Source organism: Phlebotomus papatasi, chromosome 2, assembly GCF_024763615.1.
Source record: "Phlebotomus papatasi isolate M1 chromosome 2, Ppap_2.1, whole genome shotgun sequence".
NCBI lineage: Eukaryota > Metazoa > Arthropoda > Insecta > Diptera > Psychodidae > Phlebotomus > Phlebotomus papatasi.
Window position 1 is genome coordinate 64,096,742 of NC_077223.1, and position 23,670 is coordinate 64,120,411.

Below are 23,670 nucleotides of genomic sequence, written 5' to 3' on the forward strand. Positions count from 1 at the left end.
CTTGATTGTTGAAAAATTAGAGCAGTTTTTGATTGAGAATTAGCCATATGGCTAATTCTCAGGCCTGAAGCTCGTATTATGTTCTTGAAGTTGACCGATTTCGTATTTCGAAAATTGCTTTTGACCATAAGTTTACGCATAACGAATAAGTTAACTTATCGCATAACTTTAGGGTGCATTAAATCATAAAGTACAGTTTAGAATACTTAGGCAAGTCATACAAAGTGAGGAGGTTATCCCATAAATACAAAAAAAATGCTTAAAAAGAATAAGCTTTTCTTGGTTTTCGGAAATAAAGTTTCCCAACTTTTCAGGAATATTGAAATAAGGGAAATAGACAGTAAATTTGAAGTTCTGCAAATAATTAAGGTATTTTCTGTAACATTTCCAGTTTCATCTAAATTAAGGGATAGCCTGATTTTTTTAAAAACTTGAACTTTTACACCCCTATCCGGTTTTCGAAAATAGTATAAACATAAACTGAAATTAAACTACTTCGCTACTTGATTTGCATAAGTCTATTTCACTCTTTCGGTCTAACAATTTAACTGGACTGAACTAAATGTAATTTAGTATGATGTTCAAAGGAAGAAAAAGGATTCGAAAGAGTAGGATCAGCATTTATATAAAGCTTTTAAGAAATAAAGGGATGTGAATTTTGACTTTATAAAATGTTCCTGACCTAAAATGTGTGCTGGATCCATTAGGAAATTATTTCATTTTCAATTTATCAATAAGTATGCTTATGAGCAGATGCTTAGCAATGAGTTGGAAAATAATACAATATTTGTATCCACTGCCGTCTTAAGCATTGGTGACCAATCTTCAATTGTAAACGGTGACAATGCTCTAATAATTATTTAATCCATCTTATATATATACCGCTCTTTAGTATGTGAGTTTTTTTCAGATTTTCAAAACAAAATCGATTGAATTTTGAGTAATGGGATGAAAATTTCGCCTAGATGTTTGAAAATTTACAAATACAAATATTGTAAAAAAAAAGAATAGGTTTGATTTTTCGAAAGTATTATGAAGATTTTCTTAAATTTAATTACGATTTTGATAAAACAATAAAAAATCTGATATTTTGAATGTTGGATTTCAGTGTGTCCTTTTATTGTTGGACCTTTAAAACACTTTTTTGACTTCTTATCATCCTAATTTCATCTAGAGGTCTGCTCTACAAAAAACTATTATATGGTCACCATTAAAGCTAAAATATTTAAATGAAACTACTCTTTTCATTATAACGTAGATTAAAATGGTCTAACTATATGAACATTGAGTAGGAGACAAACTATATTTCGAACACAATGATTGAACCAGTTGCAATAAAATTTTGTTATTATTCCAACAACAATATTAAATGAAAATTGAAAATTTAGCATTGTTTTAGCTCTCTCGCATAACCCCTTCTACAAATCTGAAGCCTGTCGGCCTATAATCAAAACTATAAAAATTCATCAGGATTTTATGTCTCTAAATGAATAAATAACAAAAATTTATCATTATGACAAACATTTTCATGCTATATCTTTCTATATTTTGCACATAAACGGCAATTTACAATGAAATGTTTTAAATAATAAAATTAAAATAATTGAAATAATAATATTAATATATTCAAAATCGCTTTTTATTACGGTTTATCCTAGCATCATTGTACAAAAAAAAGTTCCATATTTAAAATAAATATTTGTATTATTTAACTTGATTAATTTGGATTATTTGGTTGCATTATTCTGGATAATTCTATTCCAATTTCAGTAAAAAAAAAGCATACAAAAAGAAAAAAATATCAAAACGTCACTAATATTGCTGCAAAGTGATACATATTATACTATTTGGAAAAATGATACATTGGTGTTTAAAAAAATAATATTAAACTATAATTAATATTGAATTTTTGATTTACTGATTTTTTTTTGCTAATTTTCTAAATACGTTAAACCATTACTTAACACTAAACCTACCAACCGTTTTTGGTCGTCTTTTGGTCAAATGGCAAACCGCGATAAGGCAGGATACTCAAAAAATTTGACTTGGAAGAAAAAATTAAAATTTAGACATAGAAAAATATATTACATGCATATTTTAAGAAATTCATAAAGTTGGATAGTGACATTGTGCCGTTTAAATATGTGTTAATTTTCAACTGGTCAATTTGACCGGGTCGTGGTAGGTTTAGTGTTAAAAAAATATTTGATAAAAAAATAATAAAAAAGAGATTAGATCAAAGGAATACCTCTTCGACAGTAAACCCCTATTAACACTTTTTTGTCACAATGTTGAATTTTATTTAATGTATTTATTAAAAGGTAAATAATATGACGGTTTCTGTGATACACCTTTTCCTATAAAGAGAATTGTTTAAATTTAATATCTCACATGTTACGTAGGGTGCCAGTAACCTAACACGAGTTCCTTAAATTTCGATAGGTAATTCCCTTCACCCTATTTCGAAAATTTTAGGTTTGTTAGATTTCAAAATTTTAGAATACAAAGATTTGAAAAAAAAAGATAGTTTTATAATGAGTTATGTTTTAATCTAAATTTTACCGTAGTTAAAGTTTACAATTTGAGAAGGGGTTTTCCACTGTTTTGGTCTGGAGGGGTTACCAACATTAAGATGACGGTATCCATTACTACTCGAATACAGTTTATCGCTAAAACATGAATCTGTCAAATTTGCTTCTAAACTCATAAGCTCAAAAGCATGTATTAGGAATGAATTGAAAGTGAAAATAAGTACAACCAAGTTAATAAATTTGAAACATTTTACACCAACACCACCTTTTACTTAGCTTGGTAAATCACACCGATCAGATTGGTTTTAAAGTAGGATTTAAAGTGCGTTATCGAGATACAAAATATTAGAAATTCCTAGTAATCAATTAAATAAAAAATTGGAAATAATATACAATATTATCAATATCAATAACCTAAAAAAAGTTGCAAACGGTCACAGCATTAAACAAATCTGGAAATTGGTCCAGATAAATTAATTTCTATATGACTGTGGCTAGAATTTCGGATTTGCATAAAAAATTCACATTGATCAGCGTGGAATGAAATTGAAGTGGTTTTTTTTCTGTGAACTAGTGCAGTATGCATATATTACTGAAAGCGGTGACGCTTATTCCGCCTCGTATTACCCATTTTTTTTTTTTAACTTTGAAGCTGAGATTTTCCTGGTTGAACGAGATGGGAGAATTTTCTGGTGTGATAATTTTTCCATCAGCCATGTAAAGTGAAAATTAGGAAGAAAAACTTGGAAAATTTCACACCCAACTATTCCCTTTTTTCTGTCCTTCTTGCTAACTTCCTTATAGACATCCTAGTCTGGAATAGTAGATCTGAGTTTGGTTCGAGTCCCAGTGTCACCGGCACTCAATCTGTATGCCAAAAAAACAGGGAAGATCAGTGGCGACAAAAATCTTCCACAAGCGCTGAAAGTCAGATGGGAAATGCGGGTTTAGAGTTCCGTTTATAACTTTCAGCTATGGTTATTTGCTGAGTGGGTGGTGGGTTGGATGTGAGAGTCCTTGAGTCACTGAGCGTCTCGTATGTCTTTCAACCCATCTTGACACCACCCGGACAAATGCTCAATCCACAAAATTCATTCACTGTCACATCGAGAGATGCATTAAATTGAAACCACATACAGAAGATTGAAACTCGACAATTCATTGTCCTTTCTAAACAATTCACCATGGAACCACCCCTTTCACCATTCAACTCCCTTAATGTTACATTTTATCCTGATTTTTTTTATAGAAAAATATAAAAAAAAGAAATAGATATATAGAGAGCGTATAGAAAGTTCAGTGAATAGATTTTTCTTGTACCTCTAAAATTCAAAGAGAGTTGTGAAGAAAATTCACCAGTGATAATTGCATTTCACGAAGATTTATTGCAAAATGTGAGAACAGTGCTGGCCGGAGAATGTGATGTATTCATGGAGTATATCAGAGATGCTTAATGACACTTTTACATGTCGAGAGAGCTTCTTAAGTGTTTCAGCACTATTTGTGGTGGAAAAGAGGTGAGTGCCCTTCAAATATTGTTACTATTTGAGTCCATCTGTATAATATTTGAGTATAATTTAAGTATAATATTCATATTTACATATCCAGGGGGTTGTATTCTGTCATTATTTTCTAGAAAATACTTATCCCTGTTTATCCATTTGTTCGTCGTCAGGAAATCTAAGGGCCTTGACAGACCTGAGGATTAGCCGAGAGACGGCTTAGCGTAATTATACTAGAAATAATGGTTAAACTACATTTCCATCATTTTCCGCTAAGTCGCCTCTCGGCTTAACTCGTAAGTGTGCCTAGGGAATAAAGATCAAACATGATTTTTTCGAGACAATTCAATCCTGTACAACAATTCTTGAATTTTTGAATAGTAGGGGAAAGTGGGGAAAATTTGTCAAATAAAAAAAATCAGAGTTATAAAAATGATTGATACTTTAATTTTTTACGGCAAAAAACAAACGAGCAGTAAAAAATTCAAAATGGGCAGTAAAAAATTAAAAATGAGCAGTAAAATATCTGATTATGGTCAGTAAAAAACTTAAATCTTTACAAAAATGGGTCTATTTTATATATTTAACATTTAAAATAGTTCCATATAGAGTGAAAAGCCCTTTATTTTCCCTTTGCCAAAATTTGGACGATAATATCACTGTTTCAAAATTTTTTGTTACTGATCAATTTTAACTTTTTACTGCTCATTTATTCAATGCCATTTTTTACTAGGTAACCTTCTTTTATCTTCTTAAACGTACAAAGTTTTAAGGGATTTGATCACGCATTACAGAAAATAAAATAATATTAAAATTTTCAGCCATATTTCGGAAATTATTATCCTTATCCCATTATCACACTACGGAATTTCAAAATTCTTTACATGAATCTCATTAATTTTTGGTAATATCATATTACCACTTGCGATTGCTTATTTAGTCAGTAGGGGAATTCTGTAACTGTATGAAAATGTCATATGATCAATTTAGAAATTTTGGTGTGGTAAATTCGGAAAAATTAATCGAAAAACAGAATCATATCAGTTATTAAGAGCTTCACAGAGCTCCCTACAATGTCTATTCAATGCTTACTGGACTTTAATGTTGTTTTGCTTCCCGAAAATTTGTCGTATGATCTTGTCATATCGTTACAGAATTGCCCTACAGAACACATCTGTTATAATTGTTTAATATCACGATGACAAACGGGTTATCAGATGAGTGATTTTGTTTTTAAAGCATACAGTCGTTTGAGTGAAAATGTGCAATTTTATTAAAAAAAAAGGTAATTCTTCTCCTTTACACAACTTAAAGTGTCGTGTAAAAGGACCCCATCCTCAAACTAGAAGACAAAAGTGATGTGCGCGGCATAGACTCCTAACCTTTTAACACGACCCTCGCATGGTTTGGCAGAAAATCTCAATGACAACATCATAGGGTAAAGTGATACAAGTTGAACATAGTAAACATAGTTGAACATACAAGTTGGACTATTCGCCGGTACAAGTTGGACATGGCTTTTTTCTTGGTAAATACAGTACAAAATTTGTTTTTAAGCACAAGGAATCAAATTATAAAACTGAAGCATTAAAAATATACAAATAAAAATGAAGTACTAAATTTATCAAGAAAAAAAGCCCTGTCCAACTTGTACCACTTCACCCTAAGTCGAGAATATTTTGGACAAAATGGAAAAATAATTTCCTCCAGATGACTGCTTCGTATAATTGGAGTCTTATTCACAAAAGAATACGAAGAAAATGAAATAGTGCACTATTTTTAATTTTTATCACAATCTTCTCATTAATGAAGAACTGGTGTGAAAATTGTGGTGTAGAATCTGCTCGAATGACTGTCAGAAAGTGGTACATCACAGCACAGAGCAATCACATTTACGCTATTTTAATTTAAAATAATTTTACTGCTCGACCTCAAAGAGATAGTAGTTATATAATCCATTTTTTACAACTTTTGTCACCGCTCTAGAGTTTAAACAGTAAAAGGGGTAAAACATATAGACTTTCGGTTTTCGGTATATTTAAAAAAAAATTATCTCGAGATATTTTTTTCCTTTTTCTCCTTACCCTCCTCCATCTCCACCACTACCATATTTCCTATATGTGTTTCCATATTCCTATATATGTTTCTTACGAAAACCTTAAGCTTCTTCCTAAGCTAGAGGTCAAACGGTAAGAGATATCGACTTCCTGTCTTTGATGACCCCTCCCCTCTCTTTAAGTAGATTTTATCTAGGACAGTAGTTTCTTCTCATCGTCCTTCATCCCCTTCCAAATTATGTTTTTTCGGTTTATTTAAAAAACGTTACTATAGCTTTCTTTTGTTTTTGTATACGTTTTAACTCTTTCGTCTCTTTTGGGACTCTGAGTACCCAAAGCAGCATATGAATGTTCTATGAAAAATATTGTTTTTTAATTATTCAGAACTTATAAAAATCCTATTCTTGTGGATGATTACAAACTATAAGGAACTATGCTGCAAGCCAATTTCCCAATTTTTTAATTAAAAATATCTAAGCTCAGGAATTAATTGAGGTCTTACAAAAAATATCTTACATTTGGACATCCTTAATGTTTGTAATCATCCACAAGAATAGGATTTTTATCAGTTCTGCATAATTAAAAAAACAATATTTTTCATAGAACATTCATATGCTGCTTTGGGTACTCAGAGTCCCAAAAGAGACGAAAGAGTTAAAGGTAGTCTAAGCGAACATTTTGTCTAAACATACATTGTTCTAATCGGTAATGAATTAGTCAAGTAATAGTAATAGATTTTTTTTCGATTATTCTTTTTCATTTGTACGTAATGCTACTAATGTTATTACTATATACTTATGTTATACTAATGTTAATAAAACATTTTAACACTCACATAACCGACTTTCTATTTCGCGATTGATTTTAGTTCGGAGCTCTATTAGCTGTCTATTTATCTATTTAATCGGTAACAAACCGTTATACACCCAAAAATTATGCGAATGCATCTCTTTTGCTATCACTAAATAAATCGGTTTCTAAATTTACCGATTGTGTGATAACGGAGTTAATGATCAACTTTTCGTTTTAACTTCAAAGTGAAATTTTATAACGTGATAACTTCATTGTTACGTAAAGTATCAATAAATAATGAATGACTTAATTAAAACTTATTAAGATTAATCGGAAAACTTAAAAAAAAAATTACTTAAAAATTTCCCAATTAGATATTTTATTTTACATTTGCGAGAATAAAACATAAAACGTCACAAATTATCCCAACTGTGACAAAATTGCCCCAGCAGATTTGAGAATATATCAATCTCTGGAAAATCGACTTTTAGAAATGTTTTAAAAATTAAAAGATAGGGGAATGGAGTCTGCAGATTTCCTACTCGAATACGCTTAAGTTTTCAGTGAGCTCGTGAAGAAATAAAATTTCCGCCTTGACAAATTTTGCCAAGGCTTCCCTAAAGCAATGTCACATGACAAATTTAACATTTTTTTATGTGCTAAATTTTATATGGTGTTTTAATTTTATTAATTTTTGATGTGGTAAATTTTTGAGGTAAATAAACTTACTAAGAAGTAGAAAAAATAAAATTAAAATCTCTTTTGGCTATACAGATACTACAGTTTGATGTTCTAATCACACTAAAAAAATACAGTTTTTTCCGTATCTCTCCATAGGTGATGGTTTTACAAACTCAAACAGTTGTAGCAGATAGTTGCATATTTTAGTATTTTCAAATAATACTAAATTCAATTTACTGACAAAAATGTTTTTTTTTAATGAAATGGATCATTAGGTGTTAACAAAATAATTCAATAAATGTTGTATTATATGTTGAAAGAATAATCATCTTTGGACAATGACCTTAAGGAAACTTAACTTTTAAGGTAAATTTTTATATTAATTTTTGTTATTTTGTGGATATTCGGAACCGTTAAAATTCTTTTATTAAGAATTATCTCATAAGGCGACTTACATCAAAATTTTCAGGCAATTTTTTGCCAAAACTGGCTTAATCCAATGAACACTGAAAAGGGAAAATCTTTCTCCTGAGGATTTATTTTTAGAACATGTCCGTTCTCATGTGATTCTGCGTAATGGTGTGTTATTCCAAAACAAAAGAAACATGTTTTTTTTTAGTACTTTACTGCTTTCAAGTACCTTGGCATTATTGACTGTTCTTTCTGTTGGTTCCTATCTCGACTGTTTTCCCCAGTAATCCCCGTATTTTAAAACCACCAAACAAACAGTCGAGATAGGAACCAACACAAAGAAAAGTCGATTATCTTTTTTTTTTAGCACTTAAGAACAGTAAAGTGCTAAGAAAACATGCTCATTTTTTATTGGAATAGCACCATAATAGACTTTTCTTTGTTTGGGTTTCTGTCACGACTGTTTAGTGATTTTGGTACATGACGAGGACTAGGGAAAACAGTCGAGACAGGATCCAAAACAAAAATGTCCGTAGCACAGAAGCACATAAGAATGGGCATATAAGATTTTTCATTTTCTTTGGAATAGCATCATAAAATTATAATATGCATATCTGATTTCTTTTTTTTAATTCACCCTAAAACATTTCTGATGTGATATATACATTTTTTTTTAAATTTTAGTTGAAAATATTATCTATATCTTATAAATTATACTAAATTTAAGGATCACGGTTTATGGTAGGAAAACTCTCATATTAAAAGTATTGAAAAATTAATTTTATCACGCATTAGCGAATTCGCTATCATACATTTATAATGAAATCATTCCATATTTGCGAATGGTGATGCAAAAAAAAACTGATTTCAATTTTAAAAGGTTTCAAAAAGATTTGTTATAAGAGTTGTTAATTTTTCATGGAATTTTCTATGAAAACTTTACGACTTTTAATGAAAATGTGAAAAATATCCATTAGTTTATCAAATTACTTTTTTTTATTTCTTTTGCAACTGCACAGCACTTTTATTATGATAATTTTTCCGGGATAAATTCAATTTTCTTCTTGCTTTCAAAAGTCAAGGGGTAAAATTTCAATAGAAGTATTTAGTTTTGATGTTCTATTAATTTCTTGTTAAATTTCCGCTATCATAATGCGATAACTTGAATGAAACTTTGAGACACGAAAGCGTTGTGTTCTTGAAGAAGCATTTTTCTGGATGATCTTCTTTGATTGATTGACGATAGTGAAGGAGAAAATCTCAATTTGAAATTGGCGTGAGATGTTTCTGTCTGTATTTTCTCAGAGAAATCATGTGAGAAAACAAGAATTTTTTCGTTGCAGCTGCTCCAACGTAAAAACTACCATTTCATGCCAATCATTCTGCAGAAAGAGTATCCATGGAGGTGTAGGGTGCATTGGAAATGCATGAAAACTTTTCGATCACGCTCATTTTTTGGTGAATTGAACGATTTTTAAACTGAAAATAAATACCATCGTTCATTTGAGATTTGATGGGGAAAATGTTCAAAGAGCTTTTTTAATAGGAATTTTAAAACCAGATACCCAATAAACTTTGGGAAATATTCCGGGACCTAAATAGTTTTCGGTGTGAATTTTTACAGCATTGAACTGTTAACTGAAAAAATACGAAGGAGTTTTAAAAATGTTTTCATGTTTTCAATCAAATTCAATATAAAACTTTTATTGAAATTTTATAGAATAAAATATTTTTGTCTGTAAATTTTTCAACTATCATGCAATGGATTGAGAATAACTTATATTACCTTATAGCTGGATTTTATATCAAATCCAACGAAAAATATCTGCTTCTGTATTCAAGCCATGCATAAGATCGAAAAATTAATCGGCCTATATAAGCTAGAAGAGGGTGGAGCGGTTTTACGCACCTGGAGTCTTTTTCAAGACTCATTTACCAAAGGTTTATGAATTATATTCAAGCAAGCTAAGTCCAGTAATTTCTCTTTGGTATTGACTATTAGAAAATATGCTGCACATTTTCTAAATATTATTTTTTATCGCAAAAAATCATATTTTCGAAAATCTTGCATGAGTGAAAATACCCTGGCCACCCGTAATATTCTAGTTTATATTTTAATTCAAAGATTTTTTTCATTCTTGCATCTAGGTGAGAACTTTTCGATGTCCATTAAAAACTCATTTACAGTGATAAATGAAAGAGAAAATCTATCTCCTAGGGTAAATTAAGATAATTCAAAACCTGCTCCAAATGGAAATTTTTCGCTACTCCAAATGGAAACGTCATTGTTTTCATGTTACATACAGGACTAAATTATTATATTTATATATTTTCTATACCACAGTTTCATTGTATAGTTGATTTTGCTCCAAATAAAGAGAAAATTTATTCATACTCACAAATTTTAATTTGTTAATTTCTCAGAAAAATTAAACGTGTACCTTTTTAACATCGCATTTTTCATCGATCGACCATGCTTTCCAATGAAAAACATAATAATGTGACTGTTGTTTATTCGTTTTGTTTAATATTTATGACATATTTCTGGCTAATTTTAGTTAAATAAATTGCTAATCCTTATTGTTAACGGTGCGTTAAGTTTAAAATGAAATAATTACCTATTTCGTGAACAAAAAGGATTTTTCTGAAGTGTCTGCAAATATTTCAATGGGAAACCCAGGAAATATGATTTTCTTGGGGGGATTTTCTTTTATTGTTTTAGATGGGCAAGGAGAAAATAACAAGAATAAGAACAAATCCTGCACTCAAGAGCAACTCAACAAGATTTTTGAAGCCTTTCGTCGCGGTTTCTCTTACACTGTTTGTCTCCAATTAGAAAATTTCCCTTGTCTCCATTTGGATTAATTTGTTTCCAATAGCAGCATTTTACATTCGCGTATTTTTCTAATATTTAAAAAGTTTTCAAATTATATTTAAAGAATTTTCACTAAACAGTAACATTTTAGAAGAGTCAATGAGCAAATTTATGTAATTTTCTTTAGAAAAAAAATGAACTTAATGTGTTGAATCTTCTGTCAAAGTTTAAGCGTCTGCAAATGGTTTTGAATTAGAACATTTACTCTCTAAATGTTTTTTAGTACATGACTGTTCTCAAGTGCTTCTTATAGTTTGTCATCGAAGGAATATTGAGGAAATCACTACTTACTCTAAATATAGACTTCCCTTACTATTAATTGAAATATATATCAGCCTGATACAAACTTTTTTTGTACAAGTTATACGCAATGAAAAATTTCATTTGGTGGCTAATTCTACCCGGGTCTCCCCTATATGGAGAATACATTTGCCTAAAGTGATTAGGCAAAAGTATAACTCATTAGAATATTGAAAGTTCATAAATCCGATGCTCTGGACATATAATGACAGTTGTAGAAATCAATTTTAAACCTCAAATATATCTGATCCCGGAAAACCACAAACCTATTTCAAAAATTAATTTGGGATAATTGTAGAGTATTTACATTTCGTTCACATCCGTTTCAAATAAAAAAATCATAAATCGCGGTAAAATCAGTTAGTTGTTTATTGCAACACCTTATAATCAATCATATTAATAATAATAAGTTTCTTAAGAATGCAATGAAACGGAATGCAACAATTTTGTGAAGCATTTCAAGTTAAGGGTGCTCTAATCGAAAAAATACAATTTTAATAACGATTGTATTTTTAAAAATAATTTTTAATAACGATATGTAGTCATGGCTCGCACACAGTGAAGCTTCAAACGGTGCTCATTTTTTCTTTCTTTGCAAAGATACAATTTATCGTTTATCATTTCATCTTACGAGGTTTATGATTATCTATCTCATGGTTAAGAAAATGACGAATCAGATCTTTGAAAACAAAGAGAAAATTTACTTCGTTTGAAACTTCATTGTGTGCGAACCTTGCCTACATTCCCCTAAAATTTCAAATAATAGAGACCTACGTGAACGATAAAGTCAATATCTGTAGCACAATTATAGAGATTATTCATTTCACATTTGCATACATTGCATACATTTCACTCAATAATAATTTTTCTGTCAGTCTCTCTAAATCCCATATATTTTGGTATAAATATGAAAATTGAATTTATTTTTAAATCCGACGTAAAATCTATTGTCAAACTCAAAAGTATGGAAAGGTGGGCCTATTTTGAGCTGTGGGGATACATCTTTATACGATATTTCGCATACTTCTAAAGGAAATTGGGTTTCAACATGATGTAATTTGGATAGACAAAACAATTGTGAATCTAAAAAAAAATTTAAAAGCTCAGCTTCATTTAGAAATAGGGGAAATAAGCGAAAACATCATATATCAATGTAGCTCTACAGCTCAAAGTAGCCCACCTCTCCTTATTGCTCTGAACTAAAAACCGTATTGTTCAGGCAATCCAGATTTATTCATTATTAAGAATTTCACATAGTTAATCTCATCATTAAATTTTCTCATTTTTTATAGGTCATTGTGATATTTATTTTTATTTAAACATAATGGGTTATCCAAGTTGGGGTCCATTACTTGAAAAACTCTGATAGAATCTCAAATGGAATCAATTACACAAAATCAAACAGAATTACAGAATTCAATTTTAGTCACAATTCCATAGTTAGAGCAAGAATCACCTACGACACCTGCGACCGTTTAGTCATCGATGGTTAAGTAGTTAAGGGTACTTAAGTAGTTAAGTAGTTAAGTTTAGTAGTTAAGTAGTTAAGGGTACTTAAGGGTACTTAAGGGGTTTCCTACATGTCTTACCGTAAATGCGGGTGATTTTGACCGCCTCCTGTTCGTTAGCTTTTTTTTAATTCTAATGTTTAAGAACAGTTCTCTCCGATCAGATATATAGTAGATCGCATCCGTAAAGACGTAAAGACCATCCTTAAGTTGTAGAAGTAAAGAAAAGCTTACGAACAGGAGGGGGTCGAAGTCACCCGCAGGGGACAAACTCACCCGAACTTATGGTACAAGTTAAAAAAAATCGATTTTTATTATTTAAATCGATTGATAAACTGTTCAGTTCGGCGATACTAGTTGGATATTCGAATTTGAGAGATTCGGATGTGAGAGACCCTACCGCAACCAAAGTGATAAAAAGAAATCAGAACCCTATTCGGAGTATTTTCGAAGATACAATCCTGACAGCAGAAATACTTTAAAATTGGCCTTTGGAAATAATTATAATATTGCTTCAAATTCCGTACGCTTGTATAGGAAATACTTTTCAATATGGACATAAATTTCTCTAGTGTGTAGAGGCCATAAGACGTTTCATTGATTTTGATTGTCGATTTTATTTTTATTGTTAAATTTTGGACTGTGAAAACTTTCTCCTTCTTAGGAGGTTAAGGCATAAACACAGAGTCTATTCTATTATTCAGTTCTTTTTGAATCGGGATAATCTCTCGTTTTTTTGTGACTGTTTTATTTGAAAAAAAGGTTTCTTCATTACTTTCTCGTTTTGGGTTCTCTTAATTTTATTGAGATTCTTCTGATACTTGTTTTTTTGTGGAATTTATAATGATAGGGCAGTAATAAACATGGGGTAGTTGTAAACACTGTAAGTTTAAGGTTAGATATTAGACTTCAAAGAACCAGACCTATATGAATTCATAGATACTACAGGGATCCTTGTTCACTGAAAAAATTGGCCATTTAATTTCAAGTATGTAGACATAGAAATCATTGTTTTCAACCACCCCATGTTTACTACTGCCCCAGCGTTCCTTTGTAAATTTAATATGGGAATGTAGCTGAATAAAATATCGTTAGTTTTCAAATAGTTTCATACCCGAATTTCTCAATAATTCGGGTGCTATTTCGACTCATGTACTCAATCATGAAAGAGAATCCATAGTACCTACTTCATATTCCCATTCGGCCGTATACGGTATCGCTTGAAATTCGAGAAATTGGAACAAGGGAGTAAACAATCACAATTGAATAAATTGAGAATCGCAGAATACTGCGTAGGATGAATAAGATAATCATCTTGTATGATACATTCGAATCACATTGAAAAATGAACCATCAACACAAAACTTTAACCATGGCTGCCCCCATGTAAAATCGAAAACTTTGAAATAAATTATAACATATTCAGACTTAAGGATTTCATCTCTGCTGCCGGATTTAGATTTTCAAAATTTATTGGGGAATAAAACCCTAAGATAACTATTTTTGGACATTTTTGCGGAATTTAATGAACAAAAAAATACTGATCATTTCTTTCGATTAGATTATACGAATGTGCCTTAAGGTGACTACACATTGGGAGCAATTTTCGTCAAAAATTACGTTTTTGACAGAAATTTGACGTTTCCCCCTACAACGCTGCAGGGAATTTCCTTCAAAAAAGCTATTTTTGACAAAAATTGCTCCCAATGTGTAGAGGCCATTATGGTAGACTTATTACATTTTTCATTTTAGGCCTATAAAACAGAAACAGCAAAGATAATTATTTTTTGTTCACCAGAAGTAGTTTCAATAAAGAGTGTTTGAAATCCCTTTTTATTGATGCTACATTTTCAAGTGGCAATCAAAATGAAATGTGAAAGTTGTTAAAGAGTGCATCATAAATTGGACACTCATTGGGAATTATTGACTTTGCTGTTATGAATTTAGTATGACACTATTGATTTACAATTTGCTATAAGATTTATATTGGTTTTTTTTTAAGTAGAGTAAATAAAAAAAACAAGTGGAACGTTAATTGAAAAGCACGCTCCATCTAATAAAAATATATGTTTGACAACATGGTTTACTGAAAAGAACTTCTGAAATATTTAATTGAAATTAATTTAATAAAAGCCACCAAATTTGCGCTTAAGAATCCTGAAAAGCTTTCAGTGGATGCGTTGTTGAAAATGCACAAGCAGCCTCTTTTGAATCTCAACCACATTGCTTTATACGTAAATTCCCTGAATTCCCAAGGTGTGAAAGGTGAAATTCATTAAACATTAATTTTAAAAAGGATAGTTCAGCAAGGATATTGTGCCTTCAGTGAAAGTCCCAGAGTTTAATGGCGAATTTCGCAGTTGAAAAAAGTTTTCTGTTGATTTTTAATTAATGTCGTTACACATTAATTTTTTTTTTTGTTCGCAGCCCTCGCAGCACACAAAGTTTCGGAATATTTTTTGCGCCAGAGAGGATGTTGATGAGGATGCCAAGTGGTTTATTTGCTACCTCAGGGGAAAAGAACAGAGGCAAAAAAAGAGGAGGATTTCCTCAAATTGGACATTTGGCACGACATGGTCCATTGTTGTTCCAATTGAACCACTTCAGCGGTTTTATTCTGTTTGACCGCAATATCGATGAGTAACGAGATGGATTGATGAGTGGATAGAAACATTTTAATTTGAAAGTCCACAGGAGTTCAAATTTTCACCCTCGTCTCCATTCTCAATCAAATTCTGATCAACTGGAAGTATGCGCCAGTCGAAGAAATAGGGGTGGCTATAAAGCAAAAGTAAAAGTTGGTAGAATTTGGTTAAAATTTTTGACTAAATATTTATGAAATGAAAATTGAGAACAGTTGCCAGCGCCACTCGCGATAACAAACAACGCCCCTATACCGCCCTTACCCAAAGAACCGTTCATTGTGTCTTAATTTGGGAAACATTTATACAAGACACAGGTTACGTTGACACAGCAAATTTTTATTTCATTTCGTTTTGTGAAAAAATATCCAATCAGACATTTTAATCATTTATACCGAGTGGGAACTCATAACTGTGACAGCGAGTCGGGGGGCGGGCGCTCGGTCCAAGGGCTAAACGTTCTTCTGAGTTGCACCGTGGACTTCTTACGGGTTTAATCATAATTTAAGAAATGTTACATAACGTTTAATCATTAATTTAGAAATCAATTAATTAATGCCTACCACCATAGGAGTGATATTAGCTCTGAAAAATGCGACCGGTTTTAGCAAGAATTGACGGAAACACTAGACCTTTCTTGACTTTCGCAATTTTATTCTTTACGACGTTTCGAGGATGAATGTCCTCTTCATCAGGTCTCGAATTTTGTTGGGAAAATCACGTACAGGCGGGAAATGGTTACACTTTTTTTTGGACTTACACCCCATCGGACCGAAATTCTTCACATCAACGACCGGTTTTAGTGTAAAATTTTCCCTGTTTTTGTACACATTTCACAAGATATCTCTACAACTACGTAGGTTGCCTATTTGTAGTTTTCGGTTGCCTTTTCAATATTAAGTTGGATTTTATTTTGTATTTATATTTTTTGCTAATTCATTCTACACAGACAGAAAACAGCTAATAAACCCAAAAGTTTTTTCGGCACGCTAGAAACATATGGGAAACATAGGAAATGTCATGCCCCTGCCTAAGGTTAAGTTCCCTACTCGTAATATTTTAAGACTGTTCTCAAAATCAGTTCTCAAAAGACAATTTTCACAATGTTTTTTCGCCTCCTGCTCTGCAGATGTATAGATTCACTTTGTTGCAGAAACACAGAAATAGTGATTATAAAGGAATGATATTGAAAAGTTCTGTTTGCAAAACATATAATTCTAAACTTTGATCCTTTTCTATCCAAATAGGCTCTCATCTCTTTGAGTGCTATTCATCACTTGTGCTTTGGGAATTGTCGTTCTCATTCTCTCATATGCTTTTCTGCACACAAACGAATCTACCCGTGTTGGTGTTCATTTCTGCTTGTCCGGACAGGGGATTCTGAGTGGAAAGTGGCCAGGATTGTGGGGTGCGAACAATTCTCTGGGGAGTATGAGTTGGGTGAAATGTGTCTATTTTTAAACGCGTCTCTCCCACAGAGACACACTGCAAAACATCGAATATGCTCCCTCGGTCGTGTATTAAATTTGGAGTTGGATATAGGCTGATGGTTATAGGCTATATGGAGTAGGGGGCGAATTGGGAGACATTCTTGCCACTTTTCCATCCAATCATTTCTTTCCACATCACGGACGACAAGTTCCAAATTTGAGCGCCGTATACATTCTGCACATTACCGCCTCCACCCACTACGTCCGCCCACACCACCCACGAATGGTGTTTGCCAGGCTCAACAATACAAACACTGAATGTGGTGGATGAGACACAATTTTGCAAATGAAGGGGGTGAAGTGGTGGGTTGAATTTCATATTGGGCCATGCACACCTTTATTTAGACAGCAACGGTGTTCAGCCTCTAAATGGGTGATATTTATCATTTAGTCACCTTCCACATAACCACCTTCTTTTTCCCCGTTAACATTCTTCAGCCCACCCAAAAATTTGGCCCGAGGAACGAAATCCAATTTTGACCAAAAGTATTCTGGCTGAAGGCAGAAGAATGGGTCAGTAGAATTACTTGGTGGGAGGTGAACATCAAAAAATTAATTTTTCTCCCTCTGTGGCGTCATTGGAAATACCATACAATTTGAGGTGATATAGGAAAATAGTTTATGACACTGAATTGATACAATTTTCCTTTCTCCTTCTTCTGTCCATCCGCTTCTTCCTCATTGGCCCAGTTCCACCCAGAAACTACCCCATCTAATGCTCACATGCCTGTTTCTTATATTGAGACATACGGATCCAATATCTGAGGGACAAAAGAAAAAAAAGGATCGAGGACAATTTTCGTCATTTCAAAAATCATCCATTTCTCAATCATATTTCATTGCCATATCTCTTAGAATTCAGCATGATTATGCAGGTTCATTCTCATATTTCTTCTGGACGAAAATCACACAAAATGTGAGACGTGAGCCATACAAATCCACCGTACGGATTTATTGAGGCAAAACCCCTGGACAATGACCGAAAATCACTTCTATCACGTAACAATCTCATAAATTTTAAGCTGCAAACTAAGCAAATATACATATATAATGCAAATTCATGGTATTTGCAAATATTATTTAGATGTTAATAATAAATAAATTTATTCTATCTGTCATTATTTAACTATGGCACTACATAATTAAACAAATAAATATCATGAATCATGACTTTATTAGCTTAAAACGTAAATCAACATATCAACATAAAAAACTACATACAACCAAATGAATTATTTATGTTATTTTGTATACTTTGCTTTTGAAAAAATATGAGATAGTATATTTTTAAATTTACAAACAACAAATAAAAGGCATAGCATTAATCAATTTTTATCAATCTTATTATTGGTTTCTGTAAATTAAAGTCTATTGTACTAAAAAAAATGAATAGAAATTTAACGGTATCTGCATATTCATCGCTCACATAAATAAACACACAAAGAATTTTAAAATTTATATTATATTAAAATTTACTAGAAATTATTTGCAAAACCTAGAATTTACGCATCGAAAAACTTTCATATCGATCTACTCATAAGTACTTTCTTAGAAAATTAGTTTAATATAATTTTATCATAGAGTATAATTACATAAGTATTTTCAAAATTTTAAACAGAAAAATGCATTATTATCTAAAAACACATGCTTTAAAAAAATAATTGATAAATATTCATGAAAAGATTTGTAGACTACAAAATTAGAAATTGATTAACAATTCAAATTTCTGGTTAAAGAATTTCATGATCTGTTTTTCAATAATTTTAACACGATAATTTTATAATTAACATTGTCATTCAAGAAAGACCTTTTTCGCAAGCTAAATGTCTGAAAATGTATTTGCATGTATTACTGGTTTGCAACCGATTTGAATCGATTTATAAGTCACTCAGGATAAACCCAAAAAAGTTTAAATGTCTTTCGAATAAAAATCACTTATCTGTTCACTTCATAATCGGATCATCGGATGGTTACCGGTGCTTCATAAGCGATTAGAACCGGTTTAGAAATGTGAGAAATTCCAAGATCTTTCCAGGGGAGCCCTATTATGACCCCATCCGGTTGAGAAATACGTTTTCTAAAGCCTTTTAGACTTTAACATTAAAACCTGTTATTAGGAATGAATGAACAGTATTTTCGTATATGAACGAAATGTCCGTAAAGTAAATCGCATGACAAGTTTTCATACAATTAAAAAAAAAATATGGTTTTGGAGGAGACAGCGTCTCCTGAAATTTATTTGGTATAAACGTAAAGGATGTTACGAGGAAAACAATATCTAATTTGAAGAAAAAAATACTAAAATTTATGCCTCCAGCGCCCCCAGCATACTTTGAAGTTGAACTGAACTAAATTTAATTTGTTGTGTGAGATTAAAATAACCGAGGTCTTGGAAATCGGGCAAAGTAGCGCGACTGGTGGTGGTGGCCCAACAAGGATACTCTTGTTAAGGGTGCGTTTGTACTCACAGCTGAAGAACAACTGATTGTCTGCAAGAGCGTTATGCCAGAGGAAGGCATGAGTGCTCCAGGCCCATAGTCTTATGCACATCGGAAGGCAAGCTCACTATATGGCGGTAAAGATGCACACCCTTCACCTCCCACTCAGAGGGCTAACCCTAGGGACTAGGCACATTGCGTACCCAATTAGTCTTTAGGGATTCAAAATAACGGCAGGGTCTTTAGCCGCGGAGCCGATTCGTCTTACATTCGGCCATTCTGACTAGATCAATGACCTCATTGATTTTGGTTAATATGGATAGTGGAATTTTGAAAAGAGGTCATAGTATTGGAAAATGTTAGAATCAAGTGGCGGTACTGTCTATCGGCTCCTTATCAAAATAAGCGACGCTAATTTCTCATTATAAACCATTACGGTCAAAGATCTTTTGATTATAAATTCTCTTCATTTCATTTCAAGTCGACAATTTCAATTCCAATTAATTCAATGCAAAGGCAATTCAATCTGCCGTTCAAGGCGACCAATGCAAATTATTATTCAATTCAGTGCAGTGCATTTCAACCTGCCCTTCAAGGCGACAAATTTTAAGGCGATCATCTCAATACCATCTGGTGACATAAACAATTTTAGTCGATTCGACGCTGTACAAGATCAATCGGCCATTGGTTCAAATTCGAACCAATTCAATTCAATTTAAGTAGACACAACGCAGTCAATTCAAGGCAATTCAAGTCGATATAATTTCAATTCGGTAGCGGTTTCAGTTCAACCGTTTCAACCATTCCTTCCGGAATGAATTCTCGCCAACAATAAATTCTGTCAAGTTGGATCTGTGTCTGTCTCTCAATGAACCTTTCTTTGTACCACTGCTTCTGAAAGCTCCACTGCTTCTGAAAGCTCATTTACTGCTAAATTCATATCACTCACAAATTTCTTGCAGGACTCTTATAGGATCTTCTTCAATTGCCTTCGAATAAATGGATTTACATTGAAACATTCTTTTCGACACTTCTGCATACCATTCATCAACAATCAACTTTTAGCAGCGTTTTTCTTTAAATTTCCCATTAAGCACATCATATACGAATTTCGCAACCATGCTTGATAAACATTAATCACACAATCATAAGCAGAGCATATTATATCTTACAATTATCTTTCGAGACACCTTACTGATCCAAACCTTTTAAAATATTTTTCTTTCTCTTGACTCAATTCAAAAGTAGACCTTTACAGACTTCATCCCTTTTAATCTAACTTGCACACATTCTTCAGTCCATGATAAACTTTACCAAGATTTCTTCATAGATCTCAATATCTGCTTTTTTTGTCATTCATCAATATTTGATCACTAATTTTAGAAGCTATTCCTTGATTTTCCTAGTTCATTTTATGATATTGTAAATTTCATCTTCTCTTCAGATTGTGTCTTGCGGATCTCTTCTTCTTTCAACTTAAGCGCAATCACTTAAATTTTCTACATGCTGTCTTTGTCATGTAGCCTTTATCAATTCATAATGTTATGTGTTCTCTCTTCAATCCCCATGATTTCATCGACTTTTCTATAATTTTCCGGATCATCTAACCGTCAATTTTTCGTAATCTCCGTTTTTTTTCTTCAAGTATCGTTAGAAATGACAATGACCAGTTTAGCTTGGTATATTATATAAGAAGTTACAGTGATTTTAATTTTGATTTTTTTTTTTCTGATTCGACAACTGTCTAACTGGAATCTTCAACGTTTTTCATTTTCATATAAATTAATTACTTATTTTGGTCTTAGTGTTCAAAAACTACCTTTTTTTTGCTTGTCATATTTTCGTTATTGGGATTTACGCATTACGCTCATTGATCTGAAATTATTATAAGGCAAGCAACGTCATATTCTTTATTTTTGTTAACCCGAAATAACGAAACTTTCATTCATTCATTTGATTCTACTATGTATTCCTATCGGAATATCCGAGTTAGCAGCCCATGACTTTGTATATTCTAAATTTGGTTCATCCATCGTCTTCCTGGGTTTCTCCCTAAGTTGACGCTTCCTCGCAATGGCATGCATAACTTAAATAACGAACGTTATCCCGCAATCTCTTCTCTTTTGAAAATAATCTATTTTTTTTTAAATAATTCCGTTGCTATGTTTTAAATCTCAACTGTGTCCTCTTTTTTTTTTTTTTTTTTTGTGCTGATGGCTGACGTGACATCCAAAGATTATCAACAATTATAATTTAAATTTAAATCATTTATTCACGACTGATCTGCAACTCTTTGGCTGTTAAAGTATAATTGTATAACGATGCTTTTGTTAACATCGTGCAAGTCAATTTTTGGCATTAGCAGTCTATAGCTGACAACCTTCCTGACCATTTATAATTACAATTTACGAATTATTGAAGTGATGTCTTGTTCTTAAATAACATTTTTCTACCCTTTTAATTTATTTCTTTATACCCTATAACTTCCCTGTGACTATTATACTTGAAAGTTAATCATTTTCAAAGTTCTAGAGATTTTAAATCTCGCAAAAACCTATACTCTGCATGTAAAATCTCAGCTTCCAAACGATCTCCTGTAAAATTGGCCTACTGCGAGTTATTCGTTTCTTATTATGAGAGGTCGATATGACATTCCGGTTAGTATAACAAATGTCTATAAAACACTTTATTGATTAATCTCTTAGGAAATTCACGGTAATAACCACGATCAAATTACTACTCTCTGTGAATGACTAGTTTTTTTTTAATCTTTTCTTCTAATTCAAAATGATCCTCGTTTATCGCATAATCTGTTTACCTTATGCCATCTCCTTCTTGAAAATTTAACTCTTTTATTAATTATGTCTCCAAATTTGTTTTCTTAATTACTTTTCCGGAAGTGTTCACTAATTAAGACTTATTAAGCATCAACAAGATATTTTCGTGATTTTATTTTTCTTTAAGTCAAAATATAAAGCTTGTAATTTCAAAATGATCAGTATTAAATTCGGCCTTTCTTATAATCGTTTAGATTTTTTTTTTTTTAACTTTAAAGCATTTCATTTGGATAAGTTTCATAAAAGTTGTGATCTTCAATATTTGTTCATTTTCTTCTCATCAAAATGTAAAATCTAATTTCATTGTGAATATTTTCAAATTTTATGCTATATGATTATTCAAAATATATTCGCGCTTGATTTTCTATATTTCCAGCCATTTAATTTTCAACGCTGAATTTTAAGTTGTATAATGATTTATGTACTATGTGTTTTTTTTATGTCCTTCAAACATATGAATACTGATTATGTTAATTAGAATTCCAATACTCTATATTTTTGATATTTTTTCAACATCGGAATAGTTTAGATAGATGAATCTCAATTCAATTCTTTCGACTATTTGTCGTTTTCGATTCTCCATTCTCAGACGTTATCTGCCCGCATTTACTTTCAACATGTGAAGCCCCTTTCCTTATTTTCAAAAATATAAGCCGAACCATAATAAACTGTTCTCTTCTTTTAGGTATTTTTCTCCATAAACGTTTCCTCAATTTAGCAAACCTTTTTTTTGGCAAAACCCATTACTAATTTCTTTTACCCCCATTTTTTATTATTTCCATATGGTTAGCAACCCAACAACTTTTTTTTCTGTCTTGTTTTATATTTTTCAGTGATATCTAATATCATATTGTCAATTTTCAAAATTTGCCTTTTTTTTTCGGCACTGAACTTAGTGAGTTCAATTTCCTTTAACACTACGATTTTGATATGCTTTATATCAATTTTGTTAGTAGTTTATCTCCGAATTCTATTGATGATCAATTCTGTCATTATCCCCTTTTTTTCCTGATCACTGTACTCACTGTACTCTACTCGTTATTATTTCGTAGATCACTGCAATTCTGAACTTCTATCAATTAAAATGATCTATTCAACCTTAATTACTATATTGATCATTTTTCCGTACTCAAATAGCTCGAACAATTCTGACTTGTCGATGATCTTTATTTCTTTGAAATCATGGTTCATTTGAGAATTTTCATCTTCATCTCCCAAAACACGACATACTTGTTTTATTTAACAATCTTTCTAAATACTTCAGATTTTATGTAAGAAATGTCCATAGGAGAAGATCTGTTTGCAAATATTTAATACCATTGACAAAATTCTTGTCCTACATGATGTATATTAATCCTGTCTTTTTGTCTTACTCTGTCTATATACGAAATTCTCCTATCTTTTTCACTCAGAACGATGGTATCAATTACTACCCATATTTTCGTGTTGTATTTTTTTTAATCGATTGTATATCTTTTCGTTATTGAATTTTCTTTCAATTCTTTTGAATCACTTTGTCGAAGCTACTCTTAAATCCTTGAGAATCTCCTCTGAAATCCACACATTTACTGAAATATTTTTTTTTTTTACTCATTTCCTTTCAACT

The 23,670-nt window shown here is 31.7% G+C and overlaps 1 protein-coding gene across 1 annotated transcript in view; it reads left to right on the forward strand.

Annotated features, from left to right (window-relative positions):
• The first annotated feature begins 3,780 nt into the window (after positions 1 to 3,780).
• Positions 3,781 to 23,670, forward strand: part of LOC129802361 (cyclic nucleotide-gated cation channel subunit A) — a 224,183-nt gene continuing 204,293 nt past the window's right edge. Inside the window, exon 1 of the mRNA XM_055848112.1 lies at positions 3,781 to 4,048. The gene's annotated coding sequence lies outside the window, so the exon portion shown is untranslated. The remainder of the gene's footprint in view (positions 4,049 to 23,670) is intronic.